Below are 6371 nucleotides of genomic sequence, written 5' to 3'. Positions count from 1 at the left end.
ATCAAGAACAAGAACAGAAACCTTCAAAACTTCCGACGAACATGTTACTCAGAAATTATACAGCCGCTCGTCATCTAGTTCTGTAAAAAACCAAAAAAGAAAAGACAACGTCTTCTTAAGGTTAAAGATGTATTGTCCCCCAAAATCATGAAAAATAGAGATTTTTAAAATCGAACTTTGAATAGGCCATTTTGCAGTTTTAATGAAGTTGTTCACTTCCATAAGAAAAAAAAAACGGGGAAAAAAAATTATTTCACCTATAAAAAGACAAAATAAACAGTTAAATTACCCAAAAACTCATTGTCTTCCAGACAATTTGACCATTTTTTGCTTTAAATTACATTTTTCTCAGGTAAATAAATTTTTTTTAGACCCAATTTTTTGTGAGAGTGAATAACTAGTATGTGACATTAAAATAACATATTCAACAAAAAAATTTAAAAAAATATTTTTTTAGGGGGACAATATATCTTTAAGCAAGTTAAGATAAGCTCTATTTCTTGTAATTGTATTTTACTTAGATTGCCCGATTACACAATTGTAAAAAAAGAGTACATTTTATAAAAAAAAAATGAATAGAAAATCAAAAAATAAAGCCCTGCATTTAATATCATTAAATGCCAGAGGTATGTAAAAAAATTATAAAAAATGAAAAGTGTACTGTGAAGAGAAAAAAGCTGTATAAAATATAGTATTTTTACAAGAAACACATTTTGAGAAAAACTAAAATTCTAAAAATGTATTGTGGAAAGGCGAACCCTATCACAGTTTCGGTACAACAAACAGTAGAGGTGTCTCTATCCTATTTAAAGCAGGATTTGATTTAAATGACATAAAGTGCAAATATAGAGACGAGGAAGGTAGACTTCTCATTATAAGTATAAATCATAATAACACCGTTATTACCTTGATAAATGTTTACGCCCAAACAATTGATACTGTATGTAATTAGCTAATGAATATGTATTAATAGGAGATGATATGAATTGTATACTAGATAAAAAAGTATATTAGAGAAGAAATAGTGTAAGTCGCTATGATAATTCACCACTAATACTACAAAAATGTATGAACAAGTTTCACTTAATGGATATATGGATATGATACCATAAAGATAAATCCCATTTCACTTGGAGAAGAAAGAATACATACAGACATTTAGACGTCTAGCGCCCTCGTTAGAAACGGAGACATATAAATAACTAAGGTATTCTCTGATCACCAGGCTATATCCCAACAAATTTTAAATGATCAGAAAGAAAGAGGACCGGGATTTTGGAAATTAAACAATAGTGTTCTGAATGACGAAATATACGCGTTAAACATAATAAGTAAGCCTATCATTAAAAAAAAACGAAAAAAATGAATATAATTTGAAACCAGACAGTCTAATAGTTAAAATAAAAGAATTCACATGTATATACTGTTCTAAAAAGAAAAAAGAAGAAATATTAATAATAAAACGAAATTAATTGAAAAAGTTACCGAACTGACGAACAACCTGAATTTAATTTGTAATCAAGAAACAGAATGCCAATTAAAAGAAAAATAAAACAACTTGATGACATAGGCCTATACATGATTGAGACCAAAGGAGCACAAATCCGTTCTAGAATAGAATGGTGTGAAAATAGGCTAGAAAAAAATAATCCAGAAAGAAAACAAATAACCACGTTACTAAAATCTAATGGAAAGTACACCTCAGATACTAGTGAAATACTAAGTGAACAAGTTAATTTCTACAAACACTTGTACAAAAAAAAAATTCCGGTTGATAACATAAAAAGTCATCTTGACCAATCAAAAGCAAAAGAACTGTCGGTGGAAGACAGCGAACAATGTGAAGGTCTACTAAATATAATTGAATGTCGTTCATAAAATGCACTTAAACAAAAGCCCAGGATATGATGGACTAACTGTGGAATTTTATGTTAAAAAAATGTTATGTACATCATGTAATTATAGTTACAGTTAAAATAATTTATCTAAAATTAAAAAAAAAGAAAAAGTGAATTAATAACAAATTGGCCAATTACCTTATTAAAGGCTGACTACAAAATAATGGCCCATGCCCTGTTAAGTAGAATACAAAAAATTATTGCATAAATCATTGATTCCAACCAAAAAAGTTACATCAATGGACGGTTTGGAGGCGAGAACATACGCTTAGTATAGATGACGTTCTTTTCCAGGCCGATATAAGTAACTCGTCTGGAGCAATGGTTTTCTTAGATTTTGCAAAAGCGTTCGACTCTTTAGATAGATGCTTTATGCTAAAATGTCTCAAAAAGTTTGGATTTGGTATCTCGTTCACCAAAATTGACTGAACTGATTTACAAAGACACAGAATGTGTTTTAGAAAATAACGGGTGGCTATCTGAAAGTTTTCAGATGAAAAGTGGAGTGAGGCAAGAATGTCCACTGTCTGCTATCCTATTTATATTATCAGTAGAAATAATGGCCATCAATGTAAGAAAAAATCCACAATGTAAAGGCATCATGTTGCCAAGTAATAGGTTTTTTGCAGTATGTCTGGTTTACAATTAAATAAAGAAAAAAATAAAGGAATGTGGATAGGTTCCAGTAAAAATAGTGAGACAACACCTTGAAAAACAGAAACCTCTCTTTTTTTGGTAGAATAATAATAATCATAAAAGCCTTTACAATTTCAAAGCTTGTATATAATGCTAGCATTATAACTGTACCTAAGTATGTATTTTCAAAGGTAGAGCAGATTTTATACAGTTTTTTATGGGTGTAAAAAAAAATAAAAAGAAAAGCCTTTATAAAACCTATTACAGAAGGAGGACCCAACATGACACACTTTAGCACAATGGTTAATTCTTTAAAGCTTAGTTGGGTTAAGAGACTGCTAAGTGCTGACCCGGGTAAATGGAAATGTGTACCAAGATATTATGTATCCTTTTGAATACACGGTCAATAGGCCCTATTACCCAGGTTAATTTTGAAGCTGACAGAGAACTGCTACCCTATTACGTCATTTTTATGATATACGCATGCGCTAAGCGACAACATTTACCAAAATCATGGCCGAGAATGATCTCGCGATGATTTTCTGCGAATATAGTAAAGTGTATTTCAGTTAAATTTTATTTCCAAACTGTGAATTATTGATTTGTATTGCTTATTTTAAATAAAGCTTTTAATAATACAGGTTATGGCCTGGGTATTATCACTTGGCCTGGCGGTGGAATAACACCACGCTCCCAGACTCATTACGTCATACGTTCACCGGCACGTCAACGTAAATGTCAACATAATCTAAATGTTCATATATCTGTCGACGCGAACAGTCGAATACGATCCATGTGGACGTGACCGTCGTGTGCACGTTCACTCAATCTAAAAGTCCCTATTGATGGGTAATTACTGCTGATCCTGGAAAAGACCATTTTGACACTGGTGAAGGGTTTTGCTATTTTATGATAATGGGTAATGGCATAGCGATGTATCATTGTCATCATAACATTATGTTAGGCTAGATATTTCTCTTGATGTATATTTGTGTACTTCCATTAGGCCTATTATGATGCAAATGAAGATAATAATAAATCATTGTTTACGATAATTACTAACAATTTATAATTACTAGGCTTGTATTTACTGACGTATTATTTGTATAGTATATTCTTTAAAACTAAGTAGTGGGTCAATTTATCGGTCACCATACATTTACAACAATAGCGATTCAACCTGTTTGACATTCTATTACCAGTGTTATCACGGTCGTTGTTCATATGGACACTTACACATCTACATTGTAGTCGGCGAAGAAGCGTTGCCAGTTGATCCATTTTGGAAAGTAAGATACGGACATACAAACATAGGAAAATGGGAATATATACGAATAGATTTACCAAATATGGAGGTATACAGCAGGTAATTTTTTAACTCATGATATGTTTTATCACTATCCAACTCATAACATTCAATATTTGTATACCATGGAGAAATAACTTAAACTCCATGTGTATAATAATTGACATTTTTAGTTTGTGCTTGAATGCATAGTTGGAAAAGAAAAAAAGCTGTTTCATGGCGCTTGACGACATTGTTATAAAAAAGTAGAAAATGCATCTCATGTTTGTAATAACTGTTATTATTGCCAACAAATAAAAGATTACATAAGTGGAGAGAATGATAAACATATGTTAGCAGAGTGTATAACAGTAAAATGTCTATGGAGAGAGATAAACAGAATAATTAGAGCAGTAAACATACATTATCCTGTTTTTTTTCTTTTAAAAGGCTTTTATTCGAAACTGACAATAAATAAATTATACACTTTAGGAGCATTCTGTATTTATAAAGTAAAGATATTAAGTTTAATGGAAAAAAAGAAGCTTCAATTGATTTAAATACAGAGGAAATGGACACACAAACATCGTTTGACTTCGATACCTAACTTGTCGGAATTTCTCATGTAAACCCGCTTGCCGCAGCAAAAATGCATAACAGTTAGACAAATTAGAACTTTGCAGTTTATTTTTAAACGGAAATAAAAGAAAGCTATTTTATCATGGTTCGTATTTTATTGTCAACCTTCAACAAATTGTCGATATCAAGCTGCTACTTCAAACCCAGAGCGAATAATGATTATTTTAATGCCTAAACTAATTCATATTAAGAATCACTGTGGTGTGAGGTTTCTAGGTTTTATTTTTTAATGTTTTAGATAATAAAAAACAATTGTACCAATTTTATTCTCATTTTCCTCTTGATGATCTTTGAAAAGTATAGCAATGTTTTGTGCTAATTCTACTATTGTTTAAATTGTTTGCGAAAACCGGATATGCCTAATCGGTTGATACCAAAAATATGAAAATAAATGCGATATTATAAGCGCTGCAGGTAGAAGAGCTTATTATGCCTTGTTAACCTTTTATAGTTAAATATAATATTTAAACTAGTTTTCAATCAATTAAACATAATATCACTCCCTCCTCTCCCTCTTTATTTTGTTTTTAGTTACGATTTTGAGACATGTGTATCTGGCCCTTTCAGAGCATCACAATGTTACTTTTTTATGTTCTCCTATTACGTGCATGCTGCAACGATGACTTGCCATTCATATTACATAACTTTATACCAATTGTTATACTAGTGTCTGTTTTTTTATATCGGGCTCAAAGTGTGTAACACTTTATAGTATCATTTTTTATTCTATTTGTGTAAAAAGATGTACTGTCCCCCCAAAACCTGAAAAATAAAGATTAATAAAATCAGACTTTCAATAGGCCATTTTGCCGTTTTATTAAAGTTATTCACTTTTGTCGAAAAAAAAATCAACAAAAATATTTTATTTCACTTATAAAAAGACAAAAGAAACGGTTAGTTTTAACCACAAACCATTGTCTGACAGGCAATTTAGGTTTTTTTCCCAGAAAAATATATATATATTTTTTGGAGGGATTATATTTAACGTACGTTCAATTGAGTCCTACAATTAATGCGACCACCTCATTTGCACACCAAGTACAGTTTATTCCAGTCCAATAATAATTTTTATACAGAGAAATATACTCGTTACTCCATATTTCACACCGAACAGCAACAGCATTTTCAACCTCCAACTCTACAAAATTCTCCACAAATAGCATGGTTGTATTATGTGCTTAGTTCTCTACTGACTTATGTTTGTTGTATTGTTTTTGCAAAAGGCAAAACAACTACATACGATCTTTAATTTTTTTTAAAAACTTATATTGGTATGGAAAGTTGTTAACTTTGTACATACTATTTATAATAAACATTTATGAATTATACAATGATAAAACAATACAAATACATGGTTCATGTATAACACATACGCCTACGCCCATTAACAACTGGTTATTTTCCGATTTTGTTTCAGTAGAGGAAATATTATTGCTTCAATAGTGTCTAGTTTTTCAATAACTTTAACCCTTGTGATCCTTTACACAAAAACCGGCGTCCATGAATTACCGCAACATTTACCGTCCCACGGCTATGTTAGGAAGACTGTACACGTATTAAAGTACAAGTGCCTATTCCTTTAAAACTAAAGATGGTTTTGGCAGTTTGTTGAATTCATTTTACACACAACACAACCAAGTAAGACGACATTTTTGACGAAAGTTGAACGACTCCTATTATAGAACAAAGGTTTTGATGTGAATGATTATTAGTATTGAGATTTAAAGTAATATATCCACAGAAGTATCCAAAGAAAAAGTTTGTACAACTATTGAACGGTTAACTGAAGTGTATGTATTTTAGTAATAAAAAAAAATGACATGCAACCAATTTTGGAGATAATTTAACTGAAGGTTGATAACCTTATAACAATGGAATCACAGTGGAAATGAGGATTTCAGCACATTATTAAA

This window comes from Antedon bifida, chromosome 10, assembly GCF_963402885.1.
Source record: "Antedon bifida chromosome 10, ecAntBifi1.1, whole genome shotgun sequence".
Taxonomy (NCBI): Eukaryota; Metazoa; Echinodermata; class Crinoidea; order Comatulida; family Antedonidae; genus Antedon; species Antedon bifida.
Note: the sequence above shows the minus strand (reverse complement) of the source record.